Raw genomic sequence first — 20,288 nt, 5'->3', positions numbered from 1 at the left:
AATCAACTGTGGGAGCAATTATTAGGAAATGGAAGACATACAAGACCACTGATAATCTTCCTCGATCTGGGGCTCCATGCAAGATCTCACCCCGTGGGGTCAAAATGATCACAATAACTGTGAGCAAAAATCCCAGAACCACACGGGGGGACCTAGTGAATGGCCTGCAGAGAGCTGGGACCAAAGTAACAAAGCCTACCATCAGTAACACACTACGCTACCAGGGACTCAAATCCTGCAGTGCCAGACGTGTCCCCCTGCTTAAGCCAGTACATGTCCAGGCCCATCTGAAGTTTGCTCGAGAGCATTTGGATGATCCAGAAGAAGATCGGGAGAATGTCATATGGTCAGATGAAACCAAAATAGACCTTTTTGGTAAAAACTCAACTCGCTGTGTTTGGAGGACAAAGAATGCTGAGTTGCATCCAAAGAACACCATACCTACTGTGAAGCATGGGGGTGGAAACATCATGCTTTGGGACTGTTTTTCTGCAAAGGGACCAGGACGACTGAACCGTGTAAAGGAAAGAATGAATGGGGCCATGTATCGTGAGATTTTGAGTGAAAACCTCCTTCCATCAGCAAGGGCATTGAACATGAAACGTGGCTGGGTCTTTCAGCATGACAATGATCCCAAACACACCGCCCGGGCAACGAAGGAGTGGCTTCGTAAGAAGCATTTCAAGGTCCTGGAGTGGCCTAGCCAGTCTCCAGATCTCAACCCCATAGAAAATCTTTGGAGGGTGTTGAAAGTCTGTGTTGCCCAGCAACAGCCCCAAAACAAAACTGCTCTAGAGGAGATCTGCATGGAGGAATGGGCCAAAATACCAGCAACAGTGTGTGAAAACCTTGTGAAGATTTACAGAAAACGTTTGACCTCTGTCATTGCAAACAAAGGGTATTTAACAAATTATTGAGACACTTTTGTTGTTGACCAAATACTTATTTTCCACCATAATTTGCAAATAAATTCATAAAAAATCCTACAATGTGATTTTCTGGATTTTTTTTCTTCTCATTTTGTCTGTCATAGTTGAAGTGTACCTATGATGAAAATTACAGGCCTCTCTCATCTTTTTAAGTGGGAGAACTTGCACAATTGGTGGCTGACTAAATACTTTCTTGCCCCACTGTAAGCCGACAAACATTTACAATGAATAGCAAAATCACAATAATCACAAGAATGGTTTCAGATCAAAGTCTATGTTAAGAACGAAGGGAGCAAGGGTCTTTAAATTAAAGATCCAAGTAGCCTCTCATTTTAACAATAAATTGTTGAGGTCACCTCCTCTCCTAGGGAGGGTGACATGTTCAATGACAATGTAACATAGAGACAAAATTGAGTGGTTTTCTTCCAAAAAGTGGGCCCGCAAGTCAAGTTTTTTGCTCCGAGATATGTACTTTAAATTCGTACTTTGTTTTACCCACAATTTTTACCACAAGGACAAGTTATAAGATAAATAATGCCTTAGTGGAGCACGTGATAACACCTTGATTGGGATCTGCTTCCCTGTTTGGGGGTGTTTGAAGGATCTACATTTATAAGTTCCTTTTGCATTGAGCACAGCTATTACACTTGTAGTTTCCATCCAGTAGGGGTGCAAATACACAGTGTGCAGTGATATTTTGGGATGGTAAATCAATACCAGTTGATCGCTGAGGTTTCTGCCCCGCGAGAATACGTTGGGCCCGCTGGCAGGGAAATAAACCAACCAGCACGCTGACAGATTCCCCCAAGCCACGGATGTGCCCCCTAGACAACTGCTCAAAAATAAATAACAAACCAAATAACCATGCCCAACATATTCCAAAGTGGAACACGTCGCAAAGCCTAACAAGGGAATAAGAAAGGCTATAGTGCCGAGTAGCAAGTTTCACTACCCTACCCAAATCTCACACTGAGGTACACAACCGATTGTACTCACCTCAGACCGATGTCCCAACAGCTAGAAGAGCAAGAGTCTCCTGGAAATTAAACAATATACTTTCTCCAACTCAGCACACAACCAACTATCCACCGCAGTGGCAAGTTTACCAAACAAAGGCAACCAACACTGGGCCTACCAAACATTACAACTCAAATGCTGTAACAAAAGCTACAAACAAAGCATCTACAGAGTTCTCAAACATGAACTCCACATTTTCTCCCAAACACAATACCTTCAAGATCTCGGAGGAGGTTCTTGATTACTGTCAATTGCAGCAAAGAAAGACCTAGCAAAGCTGCAGCTGGCTCAAAACAAAGCAGCACGTCTTGTCCTGAACTGCACAAACAGAAGTAATATCAACAACATGCATGCCATGTCTTTCCTGGTTGAGGGTTGAAGAGAGATGAACTACTTCTCCTAGTTTTTATGAGAAATGTAACTTTGATGGAAATTCCAGAATGTCTGAATAATCAAATAACATTCAGCTCAGACACCCATACATACCCCACAAGACATGTCACCAGGGGTCTCTTCAGACACTCATACATACCCCACAAGACATGCCACCAGGGGTCTCTTCAGACACCCATACATACCCCACAAGACATGCCACCAGGGGTCTCTTCAGACACCCATACATACCTCACAAGGCATGCCATCAGGGGTCTCTTCAGACACCCATACATACCCCACAAGGCATGCCACCAGGGGTCTCTTCACAGTCCCCAAGTCCAAAATGAGTTCACGGCAACACAGTATTATACAGAGCCTTTTTTTTGGACCCCGGGAAGAGTAGTTGCTGATTCTGCGAAACTAATGGACATCCTAATAAACAAAAAAATGATGATCTGTTTTGCATCAAATGTTCATCATATCAAACTATCCTATTAAAGTTATATTGGCTCTGATAGAAAGGCAATAATTTTACCATAAAATAAGCTATTTATAGTCTATGTTTCAGCAAATGCCTTTCTCAAGACTAGACGCTGATCTTGGCTGAGCTTTGTGAATGACAGGATTTGCCTAACGAGCCTGGAAATAAGCTGAGCCTTGTGAATGACAGTATTTGCCTAACGAGCCTGGAAATAAGCTGAGCCTTGTGAATGTGGTCAGGTATTCTGCCACTGTGTACGCACTGTTTAGGGCCAAATAGCATTCTAGTTTGCTCTGTTTTTGTTAATTCTTTCCAATGTGTCAAGTAATTATTTCTGTTTTCTCATGATTTGGTTGGGTCTAATTGTGTTGCTGTCCTGGGGCTCTGTGGAATCTGTCTCAATCTTTCTCTCACTTTGACTCTCCCTCTCATTCCCTCTCTCTCCCTCCATCTTCATCCCTTTCAATCTCATCTCTTTCAGTCACCATCAGCTCCATTTCTGTTCTTTACAGTCTCCTTCTTCATTAATCTTGCTCTTCATACTTCTTCCATTCTCTCACACACACACACACACACACACACACACACACACACACACACACACACACACACACACACACACACACACACACACACACACACACACACACACACACACACACACACACACACACACACACACACACACACACACACACACACACACACACTCGTGTGTGTGGTGGGTTAAACTTGAAGATGTTGTGTCACTCCCCCGGTATCCTGCTAGGATGTAATCTATCCTCATTGTCCCAGACAGGTCTGGTCTGCTCTGCAGTGTGTTTGTGTAAGGGGCAGATAAAAGCGCTGTCCGGAGGCCCCATATGGGGAATGTCTCCTTCAAAGCTCCTTGAATGTATTTTTAACCAATTACTCTTTAATCCAGTAAGAGCGCGCGCACACACAGCCCCCCGCCATACACACACACACAAATTCTAGTGTACAGCGGTGGAACACTCCCCCGTGAGAGTTGTGTGAGTTAATTAAGATATGACCAGGCTCTGGATTCAGAATGGTCACATAGTGGCATGACAATAACTGATGCCAGACGGGATCCAGGCTGGGCAGAGAGATATTTAGTGGTATGAACGGGCCATGCCAACTGGCTGGGCAGAGAGATATTTAGTGGTATGGACAGGCCATGCCAACTGGATGGGCAGAGAGATATTTAGTGGTATGGACCGGCCATGCCAACTGGATGGGCAGAGAGATATTTAGTGGTATGAACGGGCCATGCCAACTGGATGGGCAGAGATATTTAGTGGTATGAACGGGCCATGCCAACTGGATGGGCAGAGATATTTAGTGGTATGAACGGGCCATGCCAACTGGATGGGCAGAGCGATATTTAGTGGTATGAACAGGCCATGCCAACTGGATGGGCAGAGAGATATTTAGTGGTATGAACGGGCCATGCCAACTGGATGGGCAGAGCGATATTTAGTGATATGGACCGGCCATGCCAACTGGATGGGCAGAGATCTATTTTGTGGTATGACCGGGCCATGCCAACTGGATGGGCTGGGAGATATTTAGTGGTATGGATCGGCCATGCCAACTGGATGGGCAGAGAGATATTTAGTGGTATGAATGGGCCATGCCAACGGGATGGGCAGAGAGATATTTAGTGGTATGGACCGGCCATGCCAACTGGATGGGCAGAGAGATATTTAGTGGTATGAACGGGCCATGCCAACTGGATGGGCAGGGAGATATTTAGTGGTATGGATCGGCCATGCCAACGGGATGGGCAGAGAGATATTTAGTGGTATGAATGGGCCATGCCAACGGGATGGGCAGAGAGATATTTAGTGGTATGGACCGGCCATGCCAACTGGATGGGCAGAGAGATATTTAGTGGTATGAACGGGCCATGCCAACTGGATGGGCAGAGCGATATTTAGTGGTATGAACAGGCCATGCCAACTGGATGGGCAGAGATATTTAGTGGTATGAACGGGCCATGCCAACTGGATGGGCAGAGCGATATTTAGTGGTATGGACCGGCCATGCCAACTGGATGGGCAGAGATCTATTTTGTGGTATGACCGGGCCATGCCAACTGGATGGGCTGGGAGATATTTAGTGGTATGGATCGGCCATGCCAACTGGATGGGCAGAGAGATATTTAGTGGTATGAACAGGCCATGCCAACTGGATGGGCAGAGATATTTAGTGGTATGAACGGGCCATGCCAACTGGATGGGCAGAGCGATATTTAGTGGTATGAACGGGCCATGCCAACTGGATGGGCAGAGCGATATTTAGTGGTATGGACCGGCCATGCCAACTGGATGGGCAGAGCGATATTTAGTGGTATGAACGGGCCATGCCAACTGGATGGGCAGAGCGATATTTAGTGGTATGGACCGGCCATGCCAACTGGATGGGCAGGGAGATATTTAGTGGTATGAACGGGCCATGCCAACTGGATGGGCAGAGAGATATTTAGTGGTATGAACGGGCCATGCCAACTGGATGGGCAGAGCGATATTTAGTGGTATGGACCGGCCATGCCAACTGGATGGGCAGGGAGATATTTAGTGGTATGGATCGGCCATGCCAACTGGATGGGCAGAGAGATATTTAGTGGTATGAATGGGCCATGCCAACGGGATGGGCAGAGAGATATTTAGTGGTATGAACTGGCCATGCCAACTGGATGGGCAGAGAGATATTTGTGGTATGAACGGGCCATGCCAACTGGATGGGCAGAGAGATATTTGTGGTATGAACGGGCCATGCCAACTGGATGGACAGAGAGATATTTAGTGGTATGAACGGGCCATGCCAACTGGATGGGCAGAGAGAGATTCAGAGGTTTGGTGGTATGGAGGAGGGCTATGAAAGTGACAGGGGTGATTGACTGGTTTTTCTGCCATGTGGGGGGGGACTATAGTGATGGAGGAGGGCTATGAAAGTGACAGGGGTGATTGACTGGTTTTTCTGCCATGTGGGGGGACTATAGTGATGGAGGAGGGCTATGAAAGTGACAGGGGTGATTGACTGGTTTTTCTGCCATGTGGGGGGGGACTATAGTGATGGAGGAGGGCTATGAAAGTGACAGCGGTGATTGACTGGTTTTGCTGCCATGTGGGGGGGGGGGGACTATAGTTATGGAGGAGGGAAATGTTACTAGTGGGCTGTTAGTGACATTTCTCTCCCCTTCATCTCTCTATCTCCCACCTCTTTCTATCTCTGTCTCTGTCTCTGCTAACAGACAGTAGGGAAGAGTCAGTCCTGGGTAGTATTCCTCTGCCCAGCTATGTCATCTCAGCCGTGGTACCTGAAGACCACATCATCCGCAAGTACGCCTTCAAGGTACGACCAAGAGTTTACCTTTTTATGATTCTTTTCTTTATTTTAGATCTAATTAAATGTTCTATTGCTTTATGTTGTATGTTTCACAGGTTAATATTTATGCCTACTGTTAAAAATACAGCCAACTTTTTTGCATTTACTTAACACTAGCATTTTGTGGACTGACACAAATGGACTCTGCTTCATATTGACTGCAATTTGACCAACCGATGGCTTAGAGGCAGTGCATCACTGTGAGGTCACTATGTTCACAAGAAGAATTCTCTCAATCAAGGATTGAAAATATCCAATCAGATATTTAACTGCATCCATCCTCCCAACCCATTGGCTATTGATGATTTTCTGTTTTGATCACTTTGTAATATGCTTGTCTATTAAATGAAGACACTAGATTTATAAAAAATGCCTTGTTTCTAACCTTAGGTTTTCTCTACAGACCTAGAACATGGTGTACATTTTAGGACATCCTACCCGCTATGACACAGAGTTATATCGGTGACAGAGGCTGAGCTTCTAGCTGTATATCTGGTTCTAGATTAAGCACATCTTTCTCTAATATTCTCTGCTAGTGGTTTCATTCCCACAGGAAGCCAGTGTGGTTCTGTGACATTTCTTTCCACACTACATACAGGCTTGCCTCTTTTGTCATGCTGAGTCGATGGGGGTTTAAGTTTCAGTCTCTTGACTGTATGCCAGACGGCAGGTATAATATAGGCCAGTGTCTCCTAGTAATGTCCCCCAGTCTCTCCTGCCCCTCTGGCTGTTGGCATTGATTCAATGTTTCCTCCCTACCCAGACCCCCGCAGGTCAAATCTGTTGAGTTCCCAAGGCAGTGTTCCTCAACTCTAGCCCATCACAGGAACACCTGATTCTATTTCATTCCTAATCATCTAACCCCTCATTATTTGAACAAGGTGTGCTTGTGCTGGGCTGGAACAAAATTGTGCATTCTTGGTGTTACCCAAGGACAGTCCAGAGTTGAGGAACACTGCTGTCAGTAGGGTTGGGAAAGTCTGCTAACTTTCCTGATTTTACTGCTTATTCCCTCCTGATTCTGGGAATCTTCCCACCAGGATTTTGAGAGAACCTGGGAATTTTGGGACCCTAGGAGCACTGCTCTCCGGTTGTCCTGTTATAGTTGGTTCATCATCTGGCGGTGTTGTTGTTTATGGTTGTTGTTTACTGTTGATGGTTGTTGTTTACTGTCGATGGATGTTGTTTACTGTCGATGGATGTTGTTTACTGTCGATGGTTGTTGTTTACTGTCGATGGTTGTTGTTTACTGTCGATGGTTGTTGTTTACTGTCGATGGTTGTTGTTTACTGTCGATGGATGTTGTTTACTGTCGATGGATGTTGTTTACTGTCGATGGATGTTGTTTACTGTCGATGGATATTGTTTACTGTCGATGGTTGTTGTTTACTGTTTATGTTTGTTGTTTACTGTCGATGGATGTTGTTTACTGTCGATGGATATTGTTTACTGTCGATGGTTGTTGTTTACTGTTTATGTTTGTTGTTTACTGCTAACGCCACTGTTGACTCAAGCTGCTGCAGTGAGAAAGACTCTTATGACCCAGTTTGCAGTTGCACTCTAACAGGCTAAATGCAGTTGAAGGCGGAGTGGAGATCTGGGCTGGTCAGGTTGGAATTGACCCTGGAATGGCTCGGTAATCTGCTCCAAGCCCTTATCAAAGACAGGTTTTATTGAGCTGCTGAACTCATGTATTCTGTCACACTGCTGTGTGTGTGTGTGTGTGTGTGTGTGTGTGTGTGTGTGTGTGTGTGTGTGTGTGTGTGTGTGTGTGTGTGTGTGTGTGTGTGTGTGTGTGTGTGTGTGTGTGTGTGTGTGTGTGTGTGTGTGTGTGTGTGTGTGTGTGTGTGTGTGTGTGGTAGCCAGAGTCCCATAGAGAATGGCTTGCATGTGTTTTCTACTTTCTGTTCCAAGATTCTGTTGTTGCCACAGAAGAGCTGGGAGAATGTAAGGAGTAGTGCCCCCTCCCCCGTTAATACCTGTAACCCTGCAAGAGACCACCCTATAGGCAGAACAGGGTGGTCATGTACATGAAGGCCATCATTCTTTACTAACCAATGAAGCTAGTCACTCTCAGGCTACCAATACATACAAGCTGGTCCATATCTCAATGTGAAATGATTCGGAGGGGGAAAGGAGGTTGGACTGGAACTGTTGTAGATGTCTGTTTTCTGTTCTCCTGTCAGTTTGTTTGTGCTGCAACCATTCAACACTACCGTGAGTTAGTACTACTATTTCATCCCCAAAATATTTCCCCACGGTTAGAACCTCCCTTTCCCACCCCTCCCCTCTACTGTTGAGGCAACCAACCTAGCTAGGAGGCTGGTGACCCCCTGTCCCCTATTCGCTGAACTCTGTTCCCTCTCTTGTTCCTATTGGTGGGCTGCCTCACTGGGACCCCTGTGAGTGTGCGAGGTCGTCCAATGAAACACAAGTTCACCGTCCACTCATAAATAGGTACTGGCCTCCCAACCACTTGTACTACAGTTACTGCTTTTGCCATGTAATTTGCCAGACAATAGGACATATATACCACGACAGTGTGTATATGGTTCTTATTGTTTGGAGCATGCTTGTTTGGAGACTGATGTGTCTTGGTTACTCCATTTAGTCTGTTCTCTCCTTCTTGTATGATCTCATTGCTCATACCTCGTTATGTGTGTTGGCTAAACCTCCATATTTCCTCTGTTTGCTCTCATATCCAACATGCCACTCATGGAGGAGGGTTGACTATTTGATAGATTTTTATTTCAGTGGAATAATATTTATGTTCTCCTCAAATGCCTGCTGTTCTGGAATCACATGTTTGTGTTGTCTAGCTGACTCCTATGGCCCTAGTCAAGCAATAATAGTTGTCAAGGCAACACAAACCAAATTGGGACATTTATTAAACACAATATTCACATCCTATACAGTTCCAATCTTCATTTCCATTATGCAGACGAGTAGAAACTGTTCAAGTCATGTATTGATCATGTCATGTATTGATTGGAGGTAAACGTATTTCTATGTGAGAGTTTGAGTTTTTGTTCTCAGTTTAGAGACCAGAGCAACGTACCAATGGCACCTTAGCCCCTACATAGTCGACTACTTTTGATTGGGCTCTGGTCAAAAGTAGTGCACTATGTAGGGAATAGGCTCCCATTTGGGACGTGACCCAGGCCCTATGCTGACCTGGAATATAATGGATTTAGAAAGAAGGGACAAAAAAAAGGCCTGCTTGTCTGAGGGGCTGGGGAGAGGAAGAAGAGGACTGCTGATATTTTTAGCCTTCCTGTCTGGGACTACAGGCTATTTTTGAGGAGGGAGAGCGGGAGAGAGACTTGCCCAGGGTGAGCAGTGGAGGTGTGACTGTCACACGGTGCTGAATGTCCCACTCGGCATTCTTGCTACAGTGAAGAGGCTGTGGTTAGGGCTGTTATTGGAGACCAGGCCCTGTGTAGTTCCGTGTCTGCACATACTTATATTGGTCTGAAAAGACACAGCAGTTATTGGAAAGTTACAGGGTAGCAGATGGTATAGAAAGATTGTGTGTGTGTCAGTGTTTTTAAATATTATTGTGGGGACCAGAAGTCCACACAAGAATAGTAAACAAACAAAGATTTGATCAACTGGGGACGTTTTATTGGTCAAATGCTATTTCTAAGGGGTTTATGGTTAAGGTTAGAATTAGTGTTAGGTTTAGAATTACGTTAAGGGTTAGGAGCTAGTGTTAGTTTTAGGGTTAAAGTAAGAGTATTGGTTAGGTTTAGGGAAAATACGATTTTGAATGGGAGTGAATTGTGTGTCCCCAGAAGGTTAGCTGTACAAGACAGTGAGGGTGTAGGCGAGCCTGTGCTGTACATCCACCTATGAACAACAGGGCAGCCATTGAACTAGTTAAGTAACAGCTAGAAGCTTGTCCAGCTATTGAACTAGTTAAGTAACAGCTAGAAGCTTGTCCAGCCAATGAACTAGTTAAGTAACAGCTAGAAGCTTGTCCAGCTATTGAACTAGTTAAGTAACAGCTAGAAGCTTGTCCAGCCAATGAACTAGTTAAGTAACAGCTAGAAGCTTGTCCAGCCAATGAACTAGTTAAGTAACAGCTAGAAGCTTGTCCAGCCAATGAACTAGTTAAGTAACAGCTAGAAGCTTGTCCAGAGAACTGAAGAGGCTACCATAAGCTACCAATATGCTGATGGTGAGTGAGGGGGATTAGACAGCTGGTTTACACTGTGGCCTGGCCAGTAGCTACGTTATCTCTTCTGCTGCTATACTGTATGGAGTAGGGGCATTTTGCCTTTCGACGCTGATCTCAGGTCAGTTTTGCATTTCCCCCACAAATGGTTAGGAGAGGGGAAGTGTACACTATAGGCTTAACCCAGACTAGGCCGGGCCAAGCCAGGGAGCAGATTTAAGACCTCCCCAGGGGGGAGAGGCAGCCTTCTGGCCTGACCTTCCAGAACCACTGCCTGGGGCTAAGAGCCTTAGTATTACACTGTCAACCTGCAGGAGTGTGTGTTAGTGTGAATATATGTGTGTATGCTGTTGTAAGTATTGTCGTGTCACTAACAACACCCTCAACTCGAAAAGCCCTGTTTCTATCAATCATAGAGTCAGGCAAAATCCACATTAATAAGATACTAACACTCAAATGAAGAAATGGCACCCAAATTACATTACACCTCTGCTTCCTTTTACGGAGACACTTCCCACTTCCTCTCCACAAAGTTAATTAAACTGCATACATTTTTAATGAATGAATCAAAGAGGGAAAGAAATTTGTGTTCAATTACTGTTCATTACAAAGCATTTGCATGGGCTGCCGTCTGGTTCCAAATCACACCAGGGCCCTTATCAAAAGAAGTGCAGTAATTGGGAATAGGGTGCCATTTAAAACACGGCCCTTGCATAGACCCTCAAACACAACTCTGGACCTCCAAGACAGTTTCATTGTTCCCCTCTAATCAGAGGCTGACTTAGACCTGGGACACCAGGTGTGTTCAATGAATTATCAGGTAGAACAGAAACCCAACAAGCTCCTGCCCTCATAGGGTTAATTATCAGGTAGAACAGAAACACAACAAGCTCCTGCCCTCATAGGGTTAATTATCAGGTAGAACAGAAACCCAACAGACTTCGGCACTCATAGGGTTAATTATCAGGTAGAACAGAAACCCAACAGGCTCCGGCACTCATAGGGTTAATTATCAGGTAGAACAGAAACCCAACAGGCTCCGGCACTCATAGACTGGTCTACTCTTCCCCTCACCAGACTGGTCTACTCTTCCCCTCACTAGGCTGGTCTACTCTTCCCATCACTAGACTGGTCTACTCTTCCCCTCACTAGACTGGTCTACTCTTCCCCTCACTAGACTGGTCTACTCTTCACCTCACTAGACTGGTCTACTCCTCCCCTCACTAGACTGGTCTACTCCCCCCTCACTAGACTGGTCTACTCTTCCCCTCACTAGACTGGTCTACTCTTCCCCTCACTAGACTGGTCTACTCTTCCCCTCACTAGACTGGTCTACTCTCCCCTCACTAGACTGGTCTACTTTTCCCCTCACTAGACTGATCTACTCCCCCCTCACTAGACTGGTCTACTCTTCCCCTCACTAGACTGATCTACTCTCCCTCACTAGACTGGTCTACTCCCCCTCACTAGACTGGTCTACTCCCCCTCACTAGACTGGTCTACTCTTCCCCTCACTAGACTGGTCTACTCTTCCCTCACTAGACTCACTAGACTGGTCTACTCTTCCCCTCACTAGACTGGTCTACTCTTCCCCTCACTAGACTGGTCTACTCTTCCCCTCACTAGACTGGTCTACTCTTCCCCTCACTAGACTGGTCTACTCTTCCCCTCACTAGACTGGTCTACTCTTCCCCTCACTAGACTGGTCTACTCTCCCCTCACCAGACTGGTCTACTCTCCCCTCACCAGACTGGTCTACTCTCCCCTCACTAGACTGGTCTACTCCCCCCTCACTAGACTGGTCTACTCTTCCCCTCACTAGACTGGTCTACTCTTCCCCTCACTAGACTGGTCTACTCTTCCCCTCACTAGACTGGTCTACTCTTCCCCTCACTAGACTGGTCTACTCTTCCCCTCACTAGACTGGTCTACTCTTCCCCTCACTAGACTGGTCTACTCTTCCCCTCACTAGACTGGTCTATTCTTCCCCTCACGGGGCGGCAGGGTAGCCTAGCCTAGTGGTTAGAGTGTTGGACTAGTAACCGAAAGGTTGCAAGTTCGAATCCCTGAGCTGACAAGGTACAAATCTGTCGTTCTGCCCCTGAACAGGCAGTTGACCCACTGTTCCTAGGCCGTCATTGAAAATAAGAATTTGTTCTTAACTGACTTGCCTCGTAAAATAAAAAATAAAAAAAAAAAATGTATTTAAAAGGAACAGACTGGTAGAATATGGTAGAAACTCCCTCCCAACTATGCTTGCACCAATCCAATGCTTGTAAATACATGAGGGGAAGTGAACAAGTGCACACTTCTGGATGAAGGCTTAGAGAATTGGAACTCAGCCATAGGGATGTGGACTGATTGGAGTCCTGATTTGCCATCCTTCTCCTAAAGTGTGCACTTGCATACTCCCTGTCATGGATTTTAAACACATTGGATTGGTGGAAACGTTGACTGTATGTGGTTTCCCCACCATTGTTAAATCCATGATGGGAAGTCTTCAAGTGCACACTTTAGGAAACGTGTGGAGAATCAGAACAAGCCATAAAGACCAGCATAAGACATGTATAAACAGAAGTACAAACAATTCAGCAGCATGTTGGTATGGCCATGTCACAATGGCTCTTTCTAGGCTTACTTCTTGTTGATTGGCTTACAGTGTCCTCTGTTGTGGGTTGGATAGGACCTTGATATTATTTTGTTATGTCACTCATGCTGCTCTTTGTCCATTGGTCAGTCTGGATGTCTTTCTCCATTCTCAATTGGCTGGCCTCTTGTCTCTATGTCTATTGGCTGGTCCTTATAGTATCTCAGTTTCTATATTGGCCAATACGGATATGTTTGTGTTTGTATTGACTGATGCTGACGTCTCTCTTTCTCTCTATTGGCTGACTTGAACGCGTTTGTCTCCATGGGCAGACATTGGTTAATGTCCCTGTCTCTTTTAATTGTTCAACACTTCTTCATCCATCTCTACCAGGGTTGGGGTCAATTCAGTTCTCAATTCAGTTCATTGAAAAAATAGTAGGCAAAACTCAACTGACCCTGACCCCAACCCTGCTATCTACCCCTTTGGCCTGATCCCACATCCATCACTCTTCCTTACTCTGACCCTCCCTCTCTCCTCTCCCATAGGCCAGCCACACAGGCATGCGCTCATATATTTACAACCGGAGCTCTGTGATTGGCTCGCAGGCGGAGCACAGCGGCATGCGGACCTACTTCTTCAGCGCCGACACACAAGAAGAAATGAACGGCTGGGTGAAGGCCATGAACCAGGCGGCGCTGATGCAGAACCACACCGCCAGCCTCAAGAGGTAGTTGTCGTTAAAGTGGCCCTGGCCTAGATCCTGGGTCAGTTTAGCATTATGCCCACCAATGGTTAAGGTTTATATCTGGGGACGGGAAGCTGATCTCTAGATCTGTACCTAGGGGAAAGTTCACCATGGAACCAAGAGGTACGCTGCCTGGGAATTTGCACTTTTGTGAGTGAGTGAGTGAGTGAGTGAGTGAGTGAGTGAGTGAGTGAGTGAGTGAGTGAGTGAGTGAGTGAGTGAGTGAGTGAGTGAGTGAGTGAGTGAGTGAGTGAGTGAGTGAGTGAGTGAGTGAGTGAGTGAGTGAGTGAATGGTGCGTGCGTGGCAATTCTTAACTCCGTGTCTCTCTGAATATGTCTGTCTGGGGAAAGAGAGACACATTTGTTTGCCAGTCTGTCAGTCTCATTGATTGTGAGTGTCGATGCGTGTGTATGCCTTTGCAGCAGAGAGTGCATTCACCATGCTCACAAATTGCATTGGTACACAAACAAACACCCACACAGAGCCCAAGAGATTGCAGCTCTGTCTCTCTGCTGGAGAGAGAGAGCCAGACAGACAGACAGCCTGCAAATTGAGACTCTGCATGTTGAATTCTGCAGAAATATCCTCTGTGTACAACGTAAAACACCAAATAATGCATTCAGAGCATTAGGCCTAGACCCGCTAATTTTCAAAATCCAGAAAAGAGACGTTAAATTCTACAACCGCCTAAAAAGAAGCAATTTCCAAACTTTCCATAACAAAGCCATCACAAAGAGATGCACCTTGAGAAGAGTCCCCTAAGCAATCTGGTCCACAAACAGAGCCCTAGGACAGCAATTAGACCCAACCAAATAATGAGAACACAAAAATATAATTACTTGACACATTGGAAAGAATTCTAGTCTAGGGTATCTCTATCTAGTCTAGTCTAGGTATCTCTGTCTAGTCTAGTCTAGGTATCTCTGTCTAGTCTAGTCTAGGTATCTCTGTCTAGTCTAGGCTAGGGTATCTCTGTCTAGTCTAGGTATTTCTGTCTTGTCTAGTGTATCTCCGTCTACTCTATGGTATCTCTGTCTAGTCTAGGCTACGGTATCTCTGTCTAGTCTAGGTATCTCTTTCTAGTCTAGGTATCTCTTTCTAGTCTAGTCTAGGTATCTCTTTCTAGTCTAGTCTAGGTATCTCTTTCTAGTCTAGTCTAGGTATCTCTTTCTAGTCTAGGTATCTCTGTCTAGTCTAGGTATTTATGTCTTGTCTAGTCTAGGTATGTCTGTCTAGTCTAGTCTAGGTATCTCTGTCTATTCTAGGTATTTCTGTCTAGTCTAGGTATTTCTGTCTTGTCTATGTATTTCTGTCTTGTCTAGTCTAGGTATTTCTGTCTTGTCTAGTCTAGGTATTTCTGTCTTGTCTAGTCTAGGTATTTCTGTCTTGTCTAGTCTAGGTATTTCTGTCTTGTCTAGTCTAGGTATTTCTGTCTTGTCTAGTCTAGGTATTTCTGTCTTGTCTAGTCTAGGTATTTCTGTCTTGTCTAGTCTAGGTATTTCTGTCTTGTCTAGTCTAGGTATTTCTGTCTTGTCTAGTCTAGGTATTTCTGTCTTGTCTAGTCTAGGTATTTCTGTCTTGTCTAGTCTAGGTATTTCTGTCTTGTCTAGTCTAGGTATTTCTGTCTTGTCTAGTCTAGGTATTTCTGTCTTGTCTATTCTAGGTATCTCTGTCTAGTCTAGGTATTTCTGTCTAGTCTAGGTATCTCTTTCTAGTCTAGTCTAGGTATCTCGTTCTAGTCTAGGTATCTCTGTCTAGTCTAGGCTAGGTATCTCTGTCTAGTCTAGGTGTCTAGTCTAGGTATTTCTGTCTAGTCTAGGTATCTCTGTCTTGTCTAGTCTAGGTATCTCTGTCTTGTCTAGTCTAGGTATCTCTGTCTAGTCTAGGTATCTCTGTCTAGTCTAGGTATCTCTGTCTAGTCTAGGCTAGGTATCTCTGTCTAGTCTAGGTGTCTAGTCTAGGTATTTCTGTCTTGTTTAGTCTAGGTATCTCTGTCTAGTCTAGGTATCTCTGTCTAGTCTAGGTATCTCTGTCTAGTCTAGGTATCTCTGTCTAGTCTAGGCTAGAGTATCTCTGTCTAGTCTAGGCTATAGTGTCTCTCTAGTCTAGGCTAGGTATCTCTGTCTAGTCTAGGTATCTCTGGCTAGGCTAGGTATCTCTGGCTAGGCTAGGTATTTCTGTCTAGTCTAGTCTAGGTATCTCTGTCTAGTCTAGGCTAGAGTATCTCTGTCTAGTCTAGGCTAGAGTATCTCTGTCTAGTCTAGGTATCTCTGTCTAGTCTAGGCTAGGTATCTCTGTCTAGTCTAGGCTAGAGTATCTCTGTCTAGTCTAGGCTAGAGTATGTCTGTCTAGTCTAGGCTAGAGTATGTCTGTCTAGTCTAGGCTAGAGTATGTCTGTCTAGTCTAGGCTATAGTGTCTCTCTAGTCTAGGCTATAGTGTCTCTCTAGTCTAGGCTAGGTATCTCTGGCTAGGCTAGGTATTTCTGTCTAGTCTAGTCTAGGTATCTCTGTCTAGTCTAGTCTAGGTATCTCTGTCTAGTCTAGGCTAGAGTATCTCTGTCTAGTCTAGGCTAGAGTATCTCTGTCTAGTCTAGGCTAGAGTATCTCTGTCTAGTCTAGGCTAGAGTATCTCTGTCTAGTCTAGGCTAGAGTATCTCTGTCTAGTCTAGGCTAGAGTATCTCTGTCTAGTCTAGGCTAGAGTATCTCTGTCTAGTCTAGCTATCTCTGTCTAGGCTAGGCTAGAGTATCTTTGTCTAGTCTAGGCTATGGTATCTCTGTCTAGTCTGGGTATTTCTGTCTAGTCTAGGTATTTCTGTCTAGTCTAGGTATCTCTGTCTAGTCTAGTCTAGGGTAGGGTATCTCTGTCTAGGCTAGAGTATCTCTGTCTAGTCTAGGCTAGAGTATCTCTGTCTAGTCTAGGTATCTCTATCTAGTCTAGGCTAGGTATCTCTATCTAGTCTAGGCTAGGTATCTCTATCTAGTCTAGGCTAGGTATCCCTATCTAGTCTAGGCTAGGTATCTCTATCTAGTCTAGGCTAGGTATCTCTATCTAGTCTAGGCTAGGTATCTCTATCTAGTCTAGGCTAGGTATCCCTATCTAGTCTAGGCTAGGTATCCCTGTCTAGTCTAGGCTAGGTATCCCTGTCTTGTCTAGGGTAGTTATCTCTGTCTAGTCTAGGCTAGGTATCACGCTGTATTTGATGAGCCATCCTGGAACGCTGTATTTGATGAGCCATCCTGGAGCTCTGTATTTGATGAGCCATCCTGGAGCTCTGTATTTGATGAGCCATCCTGGAGCGCTGTATTTGATGAGCCATCCTGGAGCTCTGTATTTGATGAGCCATCCTGGAGCGTTGTATTTGATGAGCCATCCTGGAGCGTTGTATTTGATGAGCCATCCTGGAGCTCTGTATTTGATGAGCCATCCTGGAGCGTTGTATTTGATGAGCCATCCTGGAGCGCTGTATTTGATGAGCCATCCTGGAGCGTTGTATTTGATGAGCCATCCTGGAGCGTTGTATTTGATGAGCCATCCTGGAGCGTTGTATTTGATGAGCCATCCTGGAACGCTGTATTTGATGAGCCATCCTGGAACGTTGTATTTGATTAATGAGAGGCTCATATCTATTATTCATGTGTCAGTGGAGGGAAATAATTGTGTCTATCAGCGCAAATATGACCGCTCATTCCCCGCCAATCCTTTAGCCACGCTGAGCTGTTTGCCTTAGCACAAGTGGCTGTCAGTTTAGCAAGCATGAGAGACCCAAGCTAGGCCACACTAATATTCTAATGCTAAGTAGCCCAGTTTTTTTACTCTAGATGGGGGGGATTTGCCTGGTTTTCCCTGTAGCTGGGATGCTAGGGCCCTGTATCCTACTTTGATGGGCCCTTCATGTTAGTGTCAATGAAGGCTAAATGCCATCCTATGAACATTTGAACATCTTGGCCATGTTCTGTTATAATCTCCACCCGGCACAGCCAGAAGAGGACTGGCCACCCCACATAGCCTGGTTCCTCTCTAGGTTTCTTCCTAGGTTTTGGCCTTTCTAGAGAGTTTTTCCTAGCCACCGTGCTTCTACACCTGCATTGCTTGCTGTTTGGGGTTTTAGGCTGGATTACTGTACAGCACTTTGAGATATCAGCTGATGTACGAAGGGCTATATAAATAAATTTGATTTAATTTGAAATGCTATGCTAATGTTTAACACTGCACTTAGTTGTCATTGGAGATATGAAGTGATCAAATAATGACTCTCTAGTGAACTACTGAAAGTTAGATCTAACATAAGTTGAGCCTGACCGTATAGTTTTTTTTGGGTCCGATACCAATTTCGTTTTTTGGGGGACAAAACTTACCAATACCGATATATCTGCTGATATACTGTTTTACAGCAGGGAAATGAAAACGTGTAATCATGATTTGCTATCCAAAAGAGCAATTGTCCAATAACTATCCTTCAATTGTTGATTTCATACATTGTGACTATAATGACGGCAAGTATTCAGATCAGCATGAGATTGCCTTTTTTCATGTTATTTATTGAATTTTGGTTATTGGTGGAATTATCGTCCCCAGTAAAAGGCCAATATTGGTGAACCGATATATCAGTCGGGCTCTAAACAGAACTCCTGTGAGAGGTTAGAGGTATGAAACATGTGGAGATAGACTCAATGTTCTTACTAGGGTTGTACAATTATCCTCCAAACCAGAAGTTTTGGGAAAGTTACTGGAGTTGTGCAAACCCTAGTTACACTGTCCTGATACAATGGCAATAATTGTGTTGTTGCTATCAGTCGAGAGCCAAACTAAAACCTCGCTCTCTCGTTCTCTTCCTAGACCTTCGGAAACATCGGAGATATCGGAAATGCCCAGCGTGTCAGAGCACCAGGCAGTACCACAAACCAACCACGTCAACAACTATACTGAGAACGTCCCCCATCCCCCAGTCGACCTCCATCTCCATAGCGATGGGGTGGTCCTCCAACCGGCTGACATCCACCGAGAAACCGAGCAGCACTGTAGCTTCTGGAACGACACGCCCAATCCCATTGCTTCAGAAATTGTCCTTGGTGGTGGGAACATTCAAATTGAAATGGATGCCGTCCCTCCTAGCAGTCTCTCTCCCCTTCCACCATACTCAGCCTCCTCAACTACATCTGCGCCCTCCTCCAGGGTGCAAATGCGCGCCCTGTCGTACACCACCTCAACCCTACCCCCCGGGGCCTGTCTGAGGAACGGGACACCCACCCTGGAGCCCAACGGGATGGGGACTGGGACGTACCAGAGGGCCACCCTGCCCCCCCAGGTGATGGATACTCACAGGCAGGTGCAGAGGAGGAGTGCCCTGGATCAGGTGGAACACTGGGTCAAGGTGCAGAGGGTCGAGCACAAAGGGTAAAGGTCACGGTTCACGTCACACCACCACTCATATGAGTGTTTATCATCGGCCTACCCTACACAGCACACTCACAAATGTTGTGGTGCATTCAACCAAATACTTTCATACACACATGCAGGCACACGCACGCAAAATCATTCTACTAGATAATGTTCGGTGTTTAGGCTTGGTTGATTTATGTGCGTCATGGACATAAAGGTTACGGGGTGTATACAGCCAGAGCCAACATCTCCCTCTAGTGGTGCTCTGGGAATAATGCAAACATGTGTCAGTCAAAGCTTCATAACACTTAGCTTCACTACTGTACTCAGACTCTGCTAAGCCAGAAAAATGTAGATCAGCAACACGATGACACACAGTTCACCATCTTGTCTTTGTCTGACCTCTGACCTGTTCTCCATCCTTTAGTACCCCCTCTAGAGGGAGTACCCTGCCCCGCCACACCCCTCCGACCCAGCCCACGTTCATCGGCCTGGAGGCCTACCAGACACTACCAAAGACCCCACGCCACAGCCCCCCCACGGCTGCACGCCACGGGGAGTACAAATATGCCCAGGACCGCCTTAGCCACTTCCGCCTCGGACCCCCAAACTCCCAGGGTACCGATGCCAGGGACGGGGGTGGCATCGGTGGGCCTGGCACCGTATGGCAGCTGTATGAGTGGCAGCAGCGCCACCAGTTCCGCCACGGCAGCCCCACCGCCCCCCTCTACACACCTTCCCCGGACTACCCCTTCGGGCACCGGCCCCCTCCACGGCCCCCCCCCCACGGCCCAGCTCCGAGGTGCCCCGCTGTGTGTCGGTACCCCCTGATCCCTCTGACATCCCCCCACTGGGACCCCCACGGAGCTCCAGGGCCCTGTCCCCTCAGCGGAGGCCCCATACGCCTGCTGACCGGGTGGTAGTAATGCCCCTGGGAGAGAGGCCCGCGCTGGATGTGCCTGTGGCTGGGTCCCCCCGGAGAGCCAAGTCTCAGCTGCTCAACGTAAGAATTTGAATAATGACAGGTTTGTCATTTTTCTGACAGTATTATGCAGGTGTAATAACGGCAGCTTAATGGACTGGTGTGTGTGTGTGTGTGTGTGTGTGTGTGTGTGTGTGTGTGTGTGTGTGTGTGTGTGTGTGTGTGTGTGTGTGTGTGTGTGTGTGTGTGTGTGTGTGTGTGTGTGTGTGTGTGTGTG

The 20,288-nt window shown here is 46.0% G+C and overlaps 1 pseudogene; it reads left to right on the top strand.

The window, feature by feature from the left end:
• The window catches only part of LOC124037392, a 202,799-nt pseudogene that overhangs the window by 131,605 nt on the left and 50,906 nt on the right, over positions 1-20,288 (top strand).

This window comes from Oncorhynchus gorbuscha, linkage group LG06 (genome assembly GCF_021184085.1).
Source record: "Oncorhynchus gorbuscha isolate QuinsamMale2020 ecotype Even-year linkage group LG06, OgorEven_v1.0, whole genome shotgun sequence".
Lineage (NCBI taxonomy): Eukaryota > Metazoa > Chordata > Actinopteri > Salmoniformes > Salmonidae > Oncorhynchus > Oncorhynchus gorbuscha.
The sequence above is the reverse complement of the archived record's forward strand: the minus strand, read 5'-3'. Positions and strand labels throughout refer to the sequence as shown.